At 40.6% G+C, this 14,765-nt stretch overlaps 1 protein-coding gene across 18 annotated transcripts in view; it reads left to right on the top strand.

Moving 5' to 3' along the window:
* MAGI1 (membrane associated guanylate kinase, WW and PDZ domain containing 1) overlaps nucleotides 1–14,765 on the top strand; it is a 618,838-nt gene that overhangs the window by 98,147 nt on the left and 505,926 nt on the right. The gene's annotated exons all lie outside the window — the stretch shown is intronic.

Here is a 14,765-nt window from a genome sequence, read left to right as displayed (position 1 = left end):
CTTAACCGCTGTGCCACCAGGGAAGTCCCTCAAATCCACTCTTTTTTTTTTTTGGCGGTACACGGGCCTCTCACTGTTGTGGCCTCTCCCGTTGCGGAGCACAGGGTCCGGACGCGCAGGCTCAGCGGCCACGGCTCACGGGCCCAGCCGCTCCGCGCATGTGGGATCTCCGGACCGGGGCACGAACCCGCGTCCCCTGCATCGGCAGGCGGACTCTCAACCACTGTGCCATCAGGGAAGTCCCTCAAATCCACTCTTAATGGTAGTGTTTTTTGTGCCCTGGGGAATAATGCATAACCTGTTTTTTTTTTACCGTGTAATATAACTTGAAAAGAAGTTGAGCAAATACAAGAATGCAAGTGGTCTTTTCGATAAATATTTGGAGAAGCTAGTTAAAGGCCAGAACATAATTGGAAGAACCTGATGCTTACTTTAGATACAGTACGCATTTTTGTTATTCAGAGTTTGCTTTTAAAGAACTTGCATTGATATACTTTTAAGTGATTTACACTCTAGGAAAGGTGTGAGGTCCACAGGGGAGTATTGTTTTTTTTTGCTGATGAAGAAAATTATAACTTCATTTAATTGCTTGCCCAAGGCTACGTAACTATTAGTACGTCAAAGAATGAACTAGAACCCCGCATTTCTGACTGACCACACTTTCCATGTTACAGCCCTTTGGTGCCCCTCAGCTTCTCATCCTGAATTATTCCCCCGTGTTGGTTTGCTCTGAGGACCCCTGGTTTGTGGTTTACGGTACCTTGTTTGTGAGGATTTGTTTTCATTTCTCACTTTTATAGCTTTTGCAGCATGAAAGGGTCTCAGTTAAAGATGTAAAATTGTCCAGTATCTTATGCGGATTGCATTGAATTCTGGCTATAAATCTTTTGATTCCATTCTTGTGTGATGGTGGGGTTTTGGTCAGTTGGGGAGAGGATACTGTATGAAATGAATTTTGAGTCAGCATGAGGAGAAAGGATGAAAGAAATATAGTATAGGTAGGTTTTCGGGACAGATGCTCTGCACACATGTTCTTTGTCATAGGCTTTTTTCATTGAATGCCCCGCCCACTCGTTATCATTGTCTCTCTGAAAACTCCTGCTAATTGCATCATTGTCAAGGTCCTTTTGAAGAACAGAAGTGATTTCATTGTTTTGCCGGGAGGCTGGAATGAGAACACTGCAAGGTGTAGTTTTCCTTATGTAACAACTCCCATTGTTATTTTCTTATTTGAAAGGTAGGTTTTAAAAGGTGAAACTGCACCTTTTATATTTAAAAGAAGGCATTGGTTCCCTAGAGATCAGAACCATGGAAGTTAGACCTAATGTAATTTGACAGGTATTACAGAATTTTAGAATCTTGAGGGAGAAGGAAACAATTGAATTCTGCTACAATACGCTGCGCGCTTGCGCCTGTGTTGGGAGATGCAGATATGTGGACAGTGGAGATTCCTAGGCTCACTGAGTCGGTGTGAAAACAATGCACTGACTGCATCTCATGTACTCCTGACAAATGATGTCCAGTTTCTGTTTAAACATGCTCCTGGGGCCAGTCTGGAGAACTCTCTCATTTGTAAGTTTGTCCTTCTGTTGCTCTTGCCCCGAATTCTGTTCTCAAGTGTAATCAGTGTTGTGCTGGTTAATGGTTATCAACCTGCTCTGGGCAGGGAGCACTGATTTGTAGTGTTTGCCAGTTTCCATTATGTAAATATTCCTACCTTGGCCAATGTTAAGTGACTAATGTAAAGACACTGAACACAGGGTTGGGAAGAGTTGCATGCAGTTGGCTTTTTGGTGTTAATACAGGTGGCTCCTGCCACCACTGAACTCCACACACAGTAAATTATCATGACTGATAATGTAATAACCATAAATGAGGATGGATAATGGTTCATTGGGAGCAAGAGTTTTAAAAGCTCTTTATACACATTATCTTATTTGAGCTCCGTGATAACTGGGAAATAACTGCTATTAGTCTCCCCATTTTAGTACAGTCTCTATTCCCGAATGCTTGGGTTCTCAATCTCTTTATAGTTATCTCTGTGAAACTTGAGGTTATCCAAATATTTAGAGTGTAGTTGCTTGTAAGTGGCAGATGTCAGATTCAAACCTGTGTCTTTCAGATTCCAGAATCTGCACTTACAGTCACTATAAAATGTAAAATTAAAAAATATTTAAAATTAAAAGCTGATTGCATTTTATGTAAGCTTTCGCCTTTCTGGTGGAAGCATCCACAGTTTGAATCAAATAGTTCAAGCATTAATTTAGTTTACTGAGCATCTGTATGCGTCAGGCGTTGTTCTATGCACTCCTCGTGCATCCGTGAACGAAACAGTAAATATCCTCGTCCTCAGAGAGGGAGATAGACAACAGACTCATGTAAAAGCAAGGAATGTTGCATGTTAGGAGGTGAAAATGCTGTGAAACAAAATAGAACAGAGTAAGGGGGATTATGTATACTGGAGGGACTTGGGTTGCTATTTTAAATAGGGCGATAATATTCCTCATGTGGCTTAATTTTCAGACCTTTCTTTCACCATCGCTGATTGCCTTTTCTGAAAAGGACCTGCTGTGTTAAGTAGTTGTGTGCCCTGAGCACCAGGTGTGGTCCGCCAGGTTCTTGGTGCAGTCTGGGCTCCCCTCCTTCCCTTGATTTGGTCCCTAACAGGTTAGGAATGCAGCCTAAGAGGCCCTTCTCTCTCCACATCCCATTCTTGGCTGTTGTTGATACTGTGGTCAGTCAAACCACAGGTCCTTTGCCTTGGGAATGCCCTCCAGCCAAGCCAGGTTTCCCTCATAAGATCATTTTACCAATGAATGATTGAACCTAGAGGCAAAACTTTACATTTATCGCTGTGGTTTCTCATTATGTAAAATACCTACAGGGGTAACTTGATTTATTGGCAGATAAATCTGCATTTGTGACATCTCTAGGTCTTAATGCTCCTTGAAGCAGTGTTTTCCAAAATGTGGAATCACCCATGAAATGTGAAGGGATTGGCATTGAATGACACCGTATCTTCAAGTGAGAGGGTCGCTCCCCCTTGAAGTTCACTGTCAGTGGGTGTGATTCAGTTGAGGAGACAGTGTCATTTTGGTGCCAGTGAGTCTTTAATGTCTTGTAGCAGTTGCTGATGTACCTTTTCACAAAAGAAAAAGGGGTGGGGGGAGAGAGAGAGATGAACTTCAGTCTTCAAAGTTTCAGCAGATGACAGTTTTTAGCTAGAAATTAACATTCCTTTAGTTATATTCTATTTATCTTTAGGGCTGTCTTTTACTTAGAGTAGATGATACTGATTTTCCTTTCACAATAATGAAATAAAATATCCTTTTAAATTAAAACTATTCATGTTAAAAATGTGTTTATTTAAAGAAATATGAAATAAATAACAGGCGGTTTTCAAGCATGACACATTATGAAGCTAAGTCTTCAAGGTCTGAAGTTTTGTTAATGTTTGTCTAAATAATGCTGCAGGATCAGAAGTGGATACAAATCCTTTTAAGAGCCCAGGTTGTAAGATAAGTAACAACATTTTAGAACTTAAAAGTATCTCGTCATCATGGTCGATGTGAATAGCCGTTAAGAGTGTGAACCGAAGGTCTCCTGATTTGAATCCCTCTTTTACTAGTCGTGTGGTCTTGGGTAAGGTTCTTATTTTTTTTTTTAACAATTAATTTGAGGCCTCTATTCCATGGTAAATATTGATATCTAGTAAAGATGCTAGGATATAGCAAGGGGTTTTATTTTATTTATTTATTTTTGGCTATGTTGGGTCTATTGTTACTGCACGCAGGCTTTCTTTAGTTGCGGCGTGCAGGGGCTACTCTTCGTTGCGGTGCCCGGGCTCCTCATTGCGGTGGCTTCTCTTGTTGCGGAGCAGGGCTCTAGGCGCATGGGCTTCAGTAGTTGTGGCTCGTGGGCTCTAGAGCACAAGCTCAGTAGTTGTGGCACACGGGCTTAGTTGCTCCATGCCATGTGGGATCTTCCCGGACCAGGGCTCGAACCCGTGTCCCCTGCATTGGCAGGCAGATTCTTAACCATTGTGCCACCAGGGAAGCCCCTTGGGTAAGTTTCTTAATGCTTGGTGCCTCCTCAGTTTGCTCACCTGAAAAATGGGGTCAAAAGTCTTCACATCAAAGGGCAGTTGTGAGGATTAAATGAGTTACACATTTAGGATAGTTATGGCTATATGAGTGCGAGCTATTATTATTTTTTCCTTTTTTCCTTTTTTTTTTTTGCGGTACGCGGGCGTCTCACTGTTGTGGCCTCTCCCGTTGCGTAGCACAGGCTCAGCGGCCATGGCTCACAGGCCCAGCCACTCTGCGGCATGTGGCATCTTCCCGGACCAGGGCATGAACCCGTGTCCCCTGCATCGGCAGGCAGACTCTCAAGCACTGCGCCACCAGGGAAGCCCTATTTTTTACTTATTTTTTTAAGAGGGTGAGGTTCTTCAATTTTTGGTGGCGAGGAGTTTCTTCATTTTTATCAGTCTAACGAACATGTTCTAGTTCTTAAAAGAGTGTTACTTAGTGTTCTAGGTAAATAGAAAAAAGAATAAGCCATATTGTGTTAATATTATGAACAAAAGTTCCTATTGTTTTCCTCCCAGCTCCAATTCCGTTTTCACTGGCCCTGGGTTGTTTATAATTGTCCTCAGTGAGTCAAGGTGGGCTTTTTTACACTAAGTCTGGGCAAGGTGCCCTTTATTGTCATTTCATGTGACCTTTCAGCCAATTTCTTATGTATAAATAACACATTAAAAACACCACCTGGATTAAGGCCTTTTATTACTTTGGAATTAAATTCCAAAGGAAATATCAAGGACGGTTCAATAGATGAGGAACTGGAAATTTAAAGGTGGACTAAATATGGGTCTGCTTTTTCTGCTTATGCCCTCTCGTGACTTATAAGTAAAATCTCCTTCTGGCTTCCTGAATGAGCAGTGGGAAGTAAACATGGCAGAGACACAAAACTGGAAGCTGCGTGCCCCACGGTGAGCTGTGTAGGACTTGAGCTCCCCTAGTGATAGAAAGTGGGGAGAGAAAAGGATCTGGTGGCCAGACAAGTTTGGGAAAAACTGGAACACATAAAGCTCAATGGATTTATCTCTTTGCACTTCCATTCAGAGGGCTTTGTGTATGGAAATCCATCATGATGCTTTAAAAATGAAAATAACAGTAAGAGTTAACTTTTATTTAGCACTTACTATGTGCCAGACATGGTTCTGAGCACGTTACGTGTAAAACCTCACAATGCCTCTAGGAGGTAATAAGCATGTCTATTTATTCTCATTTAGTATGTGAGGAAACTGAAGCTTGGAGTGTAGGATGTGGGATATCTTAAACGTTTTCTGACCAGAGGCAGGTTTTGTGATGCACCTTGTGTGATGAGAGCCGTGGGAAGTCTGGTCTCATGCTCTAAGCACACTGACTCACATGTAGATGATTTTGGAAGTAGGATGGCCTCTCTCTGACCTCATGTTACTAGGCCTCCTGCTTTCTGCCCAGGAAATGATGGCTTCTCTTAGAATAGCCACATTATATAGATTTGTTTCCCAATGATATTCTTGCTTGATTTGAGGCTAGAAATTCTGAAAGTGTGAGACTCAAAAATCTTAAAGTGACAGGTTTAATTTTCCAACTTTACAATCTCCTGGTTGGGGAGAACAGATCCCATTTCTGCAGACCAAACTTTCTTAATTTCAGCATTTTAGTAGCTTCTCTGGAAGGTGACAACTTGCTATGGGGAAATGGAAGACAGCTTTGAATAGGGCCTGTGGTCCTACCTTGAGTCAAATGAAAGGGCATCTGATTAATAAAGCGTTTAAATCCTCCTGAAGTTAAGAGAATGAAAAAAGCTATATTTTTCATCATGGTTTTAAATGCACATCAGTTGGTGAAGAGCCAAAATGGCATTTTGACAGATGGTCTTCGTTTCAACTATTTATATACCTTTCCTTGAATTATTTCAGTATTACACAAGTGACGAAATCATGTTGGCTAAATTACTGCCTCTGCTCCCCTAGACAGTTGAGTGTAGTATGTAAAAAACTCTTCCAATATTTCCCATTACGCTTAATGTAAAATCCAGATTTATTAATGCTGCCTGCAAGATCTTGCCCCTGTCCTCTACAGCTTCAGGGCTGACACCAGTTTTAATTGCTTCTTTGTGGTAATGAGAAAATAATGCTCTTCTGGTCAGGCTGTACATATGGACAGGGTTGCACTTTAGCTCACAAATGTTCCTCGGCCAGGTGCTCTTGGGCAGTACACAGCCTGCACAGCTGCACATGACTGGCCACCTCATCTCATATCCCCCATAGTATCTTTTATGTTTACTTGGTAATTGTCATCTCACTTAAACTAAGAACAAGCAAAATGCCAAGTACCCAGTAGGGTGTTTATGATGTTTATTGTTTATGTTTATTGAAAGCAGGCTTGACAGTTGCATTCATGAGTGGGCTCATGGATACATATGGAATGGATAGAACAAGCATAGGTCTTACATGGAAGGATTAGAAATCTTTTGCCTGGGGCATTCGAACCTGGGATCTTAGAATCAAACTTGCAGGCTGGTATAGAATAATCAAGTTTTATCCAGGTGCTTCTCAACCCTTAGGGAGGCTGTATTTTGCACATTTCTTCTGTTGTGAATCTCTTATATTTGACATAACCAGATGTTCTTGCTATCAAGAAAAAGTGTTAATGTTTTCTCATTATGTGCTGTGCTATCAGAGCTCATCGTAGATGTACATAGTTGCAAGCAGGGGCTTCCAATGACAGTTGGAAGGGACTGTTAATACACCAGTGGTTGATATTTGACACTGACCTGGTGGTCTTCTGACTGTTTCATATTGCTGTCTCTCCCTTTCCCAGATTTTCTTTGGGATGCAATGCTATTTTGAATCATTACATCCTCTTCCCAGATGTATTGGTTTCCTAGGGCTACCATAACAAAGTATCACAAACTGGGTGGCTTAAAACAACAGAAACTATTCTCTCACAGTTCTGGAAGCTAGAAGTCTGGGATCAAGGTGACTCCAGGGCTTTGCTTCCTCTGAAGGCTCTGGGCAAGAGTCGTTTCTTGTCTCTTCCTAGCCTCTGTTGGTTGCTGGCAGGCCTTGGCGTTCCTTGGTTTGTAGGTATATCATTCTGGTTTCTGCCTCCCTCTTCCCATGGCTGTCTTCCCCCTGTGTATCTGAGTGTCCACTCTGTTCTTACAAAGACACCAGTCATATTGGATTTGGGGCCTACCCTAATCCAATCTGACCTCATCTTAAATAATAATACCTGCACAGATTATATTTCTAAATAAGGTCACCTGAGGTCCTAGGTGGACATGAATTTGGGGGGCTTGTAGACACTAGTCAACCCACCATTCAGCTCTTTCCTTGGCTGCTAGTCTGTGAGTCTAAGTCTAGGCACTGCTGTTCTTTGTGTGACCTGGTGCGTGTCGCGTCATATTTTAGAAGCTCAGTTTCTGTAGAAGGGCACACTAGTAATAGTACTTGTATCTTAGGAAGTTTTCAGCATTAAATGAGATGATGCAGAGAAACAGTGTAATACATAGCCAGCACAGGATAAAGCATTTACTACCCTCTTATTGTTATTCTCTTCTTTCATATCTAACCTGAACTTAAAGGTATTTTCTAAAAAAAAAAAAAAATTTTTTTTTACTGTTTTTCGAAATCAATTCTGATTTTCTTCTGTGTTTCTCTGATTTTTATTAGTAGGTTGCATTCACTTATTAGTCTTTTAAATTGATTCTTCTAGGACTGATTGGGCAGAATGATTACTCCTGGGGGTGGCCAGGGATGTGTTACAAGAGAGGTAATGGTATCTGCATTGATTGGAGATTATTCCAATCTGGTGGTAAAGGTTTTAAGAAAGTTGTACATCAAGGCTCAAACACAGACTTTAATATTTAATTGTCTTTTCAAGTCAAATTTTTCTGATTGCACATTGGCTTTAGCATATATCATGTGTTAGGGTTCTTCCAACTTGGCAAAACCACATTAAATAATTTCTGCAGCGGGTTGAAATGGTAATAAAAGTCAAAATCATGTTTGCATTTTTAGTGCAATTATAATTTGAACTGAACTTATTTTGGCAGTGGAGTAGATTATAAGTATAAAATTGCAGCCCAATTCCATTTTGTACTTAGCGAATGTAAATGTTGTAATATAAATTAAAACCCATGTATAATCACAAGCGATAATTCAATTTAACATTAATTTCCATTTTCTTCTGAAATGTCGAATTGAATAAATGTTGTTAAGTATCTTTTTGAGAAGGGGCAAAATGGACTAAATTTAATTATACTGTAATGTTTAAAAAATATATAAGTCCCAGGAGAGAATGAAGTTTATAAATATGGAGTGCCTTGAGCTGACTGAATCTAAGAGAAGAGAGATTAGGTTTTCACCTGACCCATGTATTATAGCTTAAAAAGAGATAGTGCAGGATTAGAAATTTATGTGGTGTTTGTATGTGACTGTCAGAATTTGATGGAAGATCCAATATGTTTTGTTCCACACGGCTTAAAACTAAAAGGAAGGTAATTTTAGAACCACTTGTTCTTGAATATCACTGTGTCTTTAATGACTATCACAGAGGTATTATAGAAAATGAGGGCAGAGCCTGAGGTATTTAGTTGGAAGAAAATAATATGCAGAAAGGAGGTGGAAACCAACACTTTGAATGGGTGGACGGCTAATTTTTGTAAATGAACTTCAGTTTGTTTTCTGTGGACCTAAGAGATGTGAACAGGACTATGGCAGTAATTGGTGACTTGTGAAGCTTCCTGTAATGAGATGTGGCCACTTAGAAAAATGGGTTGCTCATTGGCATCTGAGCTCTCCAAGCCCAGCCTGGGTCGTTCCAAGCAGAAGTTGTGAATGGACGCAAATATTAGATGAGAAGTTGGACTAGGTGACCACTAAGATCCCTGTCATTCCTGAGTTTCCAGGAATTTTAAGCAGATGACCATTGGATACAATCGAAAAATTTAAAGGGGGCAATATAATTGAAGATCTAGAATATTTTGCTAAAAAAATAGAGTTTTGATATACAAACGAGTAGCTGGATACTAGGGAGGAGGCTAAGAGTATGTATGACGAAAATTATTGCAGTAGTATTTAGTGGTCATTGTCAGCAAAGCCTCAAATGGGGGAAATTGTGTTGTTTTTTTTTAACTTGGCAGTATGAGAGAGGTGTGACGGATGGAGAGAGAGAGAGAGAGAGAGAGAGAGAGAGAATGAATATGAATGAGAATCTATCCAAGTTTCCCTCTGTATTCCTTCTCTTGTTTGTATAAGTGTTTTGGGGGTTAAAAAATGGAAAATTTGTAAAAAAAAATAGTGAGTTCTTATGTTGTACACCTGAAACTAATATAATGTTATATATCAGTTTTACCTCAATTAAAAAAAAAAGAACTGGAAAGTTATGTTGTTATTACATATATAGTTTCAGAATGAGAAGTCAGCATTTTATCTCCTGGGTGGGAAAGAAAATCTCTAAAATCAATGATATTAATTCATTCTTCTCCAGAAGAGACTGATGAAATTCTGTTGAGCAAGCGTCATGAAAACTGATCGTCTTCTCAAATCAATGTTTACCATATTACCTGATTCCATGTTCATTGAATCCCCAGTCGACCTGCTATTGCTGTCGGCCAGAATAATATGGGATTCAAATTTTATGCCCTTTCAGCTAGTGTTCATTTTGTGTTGGTTGATTTATTTATTTTTATTTTTTAGAAAATGAGGATTATTATCCTTCAGAAGAACAGATCTCTCTGGGTTATTATTTAACTCTTTAGTACTTTTAATAAGCATTCTCCTTATGTGGCATCTGTTTATTGGGGGGACAATTTGAAGAGGAGAAAACCATTTGAAATATTCTGATTTTAAGCAAGCATTAATTTTCAATTCACATGTCTAGCCACCAAGCAGTAGGATGAAAGTAATTTATTGAAAGCAATTCACCTCAGTTGAAGAATGTTGTGGAGCTAGATATTTGTACAGATTCTCAAAAGAGTATACTGTGCAGGTGAATGTTTCCTACTCCAGATTTTTAATCAAGATAAGCAAAAGTAAAGAGTGCATAGGGGAAGGCTTCCCTGGTGGCACAGTGGTTAAGAATCTGCCTGCCAATGCAGGGGACACAGGTTCAAGCCCTGGTCCGGGAAGATCCCACATGGCGCGGAGCAACTAAACCCGTGCGCCGCAACTACTGAGCCTGCACTTTAGAGCCCGTAAGCCACAACTACTGAGCCCGTGTGCCACAACTACTGAGACTGCGCTCTAGAGCCTGCGAGCCACAACTACTGAGCCCGCGCGCCTAGAGCCTGTGCCCCACAACAAGAGAAGCCACCGCAACAACAGGCCTGCGCGCCGCAACGAAGAGTAGCCCCCGCACGCCGCAACTAAAGAGAAAGCCTGTGTGTAGCAACGAAGACCCAATGCAGCCAAAAATAAATAAATAAAAAAAGTCAAAGGTAAATTTTTGGTGACCATTAATATACTCACCTTTATCAAAAGATAAGGGTATACAATGAAGAGTAATTGCTCCCTCGGTCAGCTGGGTTCCCCTCATCTCCACCAGTGGGCTTTCCTTGAGGTAATGACAAGGTGTATATATGTGTATGTGTGTGAGTTATATATATATGACATAAATGGTAACTTTATACTTAATTTTGCATCTAGCTTTTTTTACACTGACAGTACTCTTTGATTTAAAATAAATTAAAGCTTGATTTACTAAGCTCTGAGCCTCTTGCTTCAAGGTTACTTAATTATTTTTAGAATTAAGGAAACACAAATGAACTGGGATGTCTATAGGGAGGAAAGCCAGGAAGCAGAAAATACCATTACTTACCTGGTAGTCATCATTTTACCAAGGCTAAGAGAAGGCAGTTTTCAGGAAGGCATATGGAATATGGCTCTTGATGGAGCTACGTGCCACTTGAAGGATACACGTGGATAACCCGCAGGGATGATTCACTACCAGTGCAGCTGTAAACTTCTTTTAATTAGGTAGGAAGCACCTGGGTGTTATTACTTAATCATTTTTCCTCTTCCCAGTCCAGTTACTTCAGGGATTAAAAAAAGAAAAAAACCAACAAGTTGGAATTTAAATTTTTTGTAGGGGAGAGTGTTCAGAACACACAGTGTTCAGTGTCTAAAAAAGGGCAAGTTTACAGGTCATCTGCTGGAAGACGAGGTGAGAATAGTAACATTAATGGGCGTGAATTTTGGAGGACAAATGACTGTGCACATTGCAAGGTGTTTGGCAGGGAGCTGTGTATTAGCATCCTGTGTGTGTTTGGATTTGCACTTGTGATTTGTGTTTAAAAATATTTAACAGAGGGCTTCCCTGGTGGCACAGTGGTTGAGAGTACGCCTGCTGATGCAGGGGACACGGGTTCGTGCCCCGGTCCGGGAAGATCCCACATGCCGCGGAGCGGCTGGGCTCGTGAGCCATGGCCGCTGAGCCTGCGCGTCCGGAGCCTGTGCTCCGCAACGGGAGAGGCCACAGCAGTGAGAGGCCCGCGTACCGCAAAAACAAACAAAAAACCAGAATTAATGCTAAATGTGTACAAGCTTTGTCCAAATTGTAATGGCAGTAGTATTTTTTAATCTCCTCTGGACCGTGGGCATTTCCCTGAGGTGGCACTGGCATCTTTCCATGACTTCTGGAAAGTGACCGAGATTGGTCACGCGATTAGTAGCTTCTTCCAAGGGGCTGATCAGCATCATTTACCTAACAGTTTGCCTGTGAAATTTACTCTATTCCCCCATGAATTGTTCCAATCATCACTTGTAGTAGTAACAGAAACATACTTGGTAATAAAAATTATTAACTATCATTAAATTGGGTGTGTTGACCTGAAATGAATATATTGCCAGATACTTCTCCAGCAAAGATGGGTTTATTTGGGATCAGCAGAGAATTGCTGTTTGGGAGTCTGCAACGTTGGCAAGCCTTCTGCAAGTTCCCTCTGCAGCAAGGGAAGGAGACCACTTTAATAGAGGGGAAAGGAAGTTGGGGGAGGGCTAAGGTAAACAAAAGAGTCCATGGCTTTTCATTGGCTGAGTCCCTGCCTGGAAAGAAGAGTATTTCTTCCTCCCATTGGGCTCTGCTACTGCAACAGGGCATTGACTCAACTCTATTTAATTGAAGTTTCTCTTTATTAATTTTCTTACAAATGCCTGCTGTCTGCTAAGAGTGTTACAAATGTATTCTTGTGTAACCTACACTACTATCCAGAGGGGCTGGTATTGTCATCTTTATTTTATAGATGGGGAGGCTGAGGCTCAGAGAGGTGACATATCTTGCCCGAGGTCACTCAGCAGGTGATTGTAAGGCATTCACCTCAGTTGTGCAGTGTTGAAAACCTATTATATTTGTCTATACACCTTGCAAAAATTCGTCCACCATAAGCAAATTTATTTGACACATCTGGGTTGACACTCTGTTCTCAACTTGGCAATTTGCGAATTTCATATGTTCATCAGGCATTTGTAGAAGAGGAGCTTAAAATCCTCTTAAGGACAGTGGGTCTCCCAGAGGTTTCAAGCCAGCAGCCTGTGGGCTGAAAGTGGACTGCACCTGTTATGTTTTGTTTTGGAAGGAGAGGGGGAAGGAAAGCCAGCGCTGTGTTTTAATTGAATTGAACATGAAAGCCTTGAGGCTTATATGTGCTCCCAAGTTCCCCCTTAGTCCCGTAACTCCCTATTTCCTTAGGCCCTGCCTGCGTCACTCGTTAAGGTTATCTGTACGGCTCCTGATGGCATCCGAATTTGTGATTGCAGAAACCATTAAACCAGGAAGTATGCCGGTTAGGATGTGTTCATTTGTGGGTTCAGATTAATTAACAAATCCATTTTTGCTCTGAAATAAACATTGCTAGTATTGACATTACTCTCTATAAGACAATGGATAGACTTTATTACCAATTCACTGTTAACATTTTTCACAGAAGGCCCTTAGATGGTAGAATTTCCCACCTCATTTATGTCTGCTGACCTGTGTGGATAGAGTCATATGGTGCATCTTCTGAAGGCTGATGTTTGGTTGATTAGAATAATATGCCCCGAGGTGAAGTTTTTCATAAATCTAAATCTCTTGAAGAAAAAAATGAAAGCAAGTTGGTTGTTCAGAAGCATTAAGAGAGAAAGGAGAGTCTGTGGTTCTTTTTTCTTGTTTTTCCTCCTCCCTCCCTTTCTTCCTGCGTTCCTTCCTTCCTAATTGACTCTCCAGTTTTAGTTTTATTTATTTTTTAACATCTTTATTGGAGTATAATTGCTTTACAGTGGTATGTTAGTTTCTGCTTTATAGCAAAGTGAATCTCCAGTTTTAGACGAATTGCATTCTGGCCCTATATGAGTGTCTTCTAAATTATCAGTACTGTTCAGGAACTTCACACTCTTCGAATAGGATGAAGGGAACCTGGGATACTGGGCCAGTGGCAGAACTTGCCTCCCCCATGCTGCTATTTATGTACATTGCTGTGTGTTTTGAAAAAAGGTCTGTTCCATGTATTTCCATCTTTATTTTCTGCCGCATTTCCAGTGTGTTTCCCATGAAATTCTTCCCCGTGTTTTCCATGAATTCATTCCCTGTAGGATGCCCCGTACAAATAAGTTTGGGAAATGCTTTTTATATCAACACCTACTCAGGGATTTGAAATGCATACCATGTCAGAGGCTCTGAGCAGTACCATATTCAAGGAACATACTTTGTTTTGCCAGAGAACGCCCTCTGGAGCCCATCCTTTCTGTACATCACCTCCCTGTCCTCCAAAAGTACTACATGTACCTGTTAGCTTTCTGCAGAACATACTTTGAGATTGCCTCTTAGTAGAAGTTGCCTAAAAGCATGGAGCCATGTTTTTTTTGCAGGGTGGGGGGAGGGAGCATAATCCTGATTCCATTTCAGTGGATTTATTTTGTGAAATGCAAGTTTGTCAAATATTAATAATTATTAATGAAGAATTGAACTTCATAGCTTGGGAGTATTTAAAATGATTATGCTAAATAAAAGCTATGTCTTTCTTCATGATGTCTGGTCGGTGGATTGCTTGATGACATGGGGACTGGGTTTCTTTATATTTTGGTGACTCGCAACTAATCTGATGCTGCAGTTTATAATACACTGGACAAACTTGTCTAAATGTCAACTCATTTGGACCTGCATGGCCTCTTCTGGGCATATTTGTTAATATCTTGTCATGGTGGTAAATCTTTCCCACGTAAAATGCTTTCCTTTGATTCTTATAATAATCCTGTGAGATAACTACCAGAAATATATTTCCCAATTTTATTAAGGAAACTGGTTCTAGGAGATTAAGTCACTTGTTTAGGATCTTACGGTGAGTTATTTCAGTGAATTAGCCTTTTTAGCTGCATGTCTGCATTCCCCAAACTCACTCTACTTTGTGTATGATTTGAAAAAATACCTTTATGTTACCTAATTTTTTTAAAGCCTAAAGTCAGAATTTCTCACTTTTTGCCACTTGTTTATTGGACAAAACAGGGAGCCCAAGTAAAACCAGATGTGAGCTGTTTTTAACCATGCCCCAATGGTAGTGATCCATATGTGAATTACGCACTTGTAGCTAATTTGTAATCCCCTGCTGGGCTCTTCCCAGCTTCTCTATCTGCTCTTCAGTCTTTGTGCCCCTGCTTTGGCTTTGTCAGAGCAGCATACAAACCAACCCTAAAGTCTGAGGACATGGTATATGTGATTTAGGATGCAGACATC

Source organism: Stenella coeruleoalba (assembly GCF_951394435.1).
Source record: "Stenella coeruleoalba genome assembly, chromosome: 10".
NCBI classification, from domain to species: Eukaryota; Metazoa; Chordata; class Mammalia; order Artiodactyla; family Delphinidae; genus Stenella; species Stenella coeruleoalba.
Note: the sequence above shows the minus strand (reverse complement) of the source record. Positions and strands in the feature narration are given on the sequence as shown.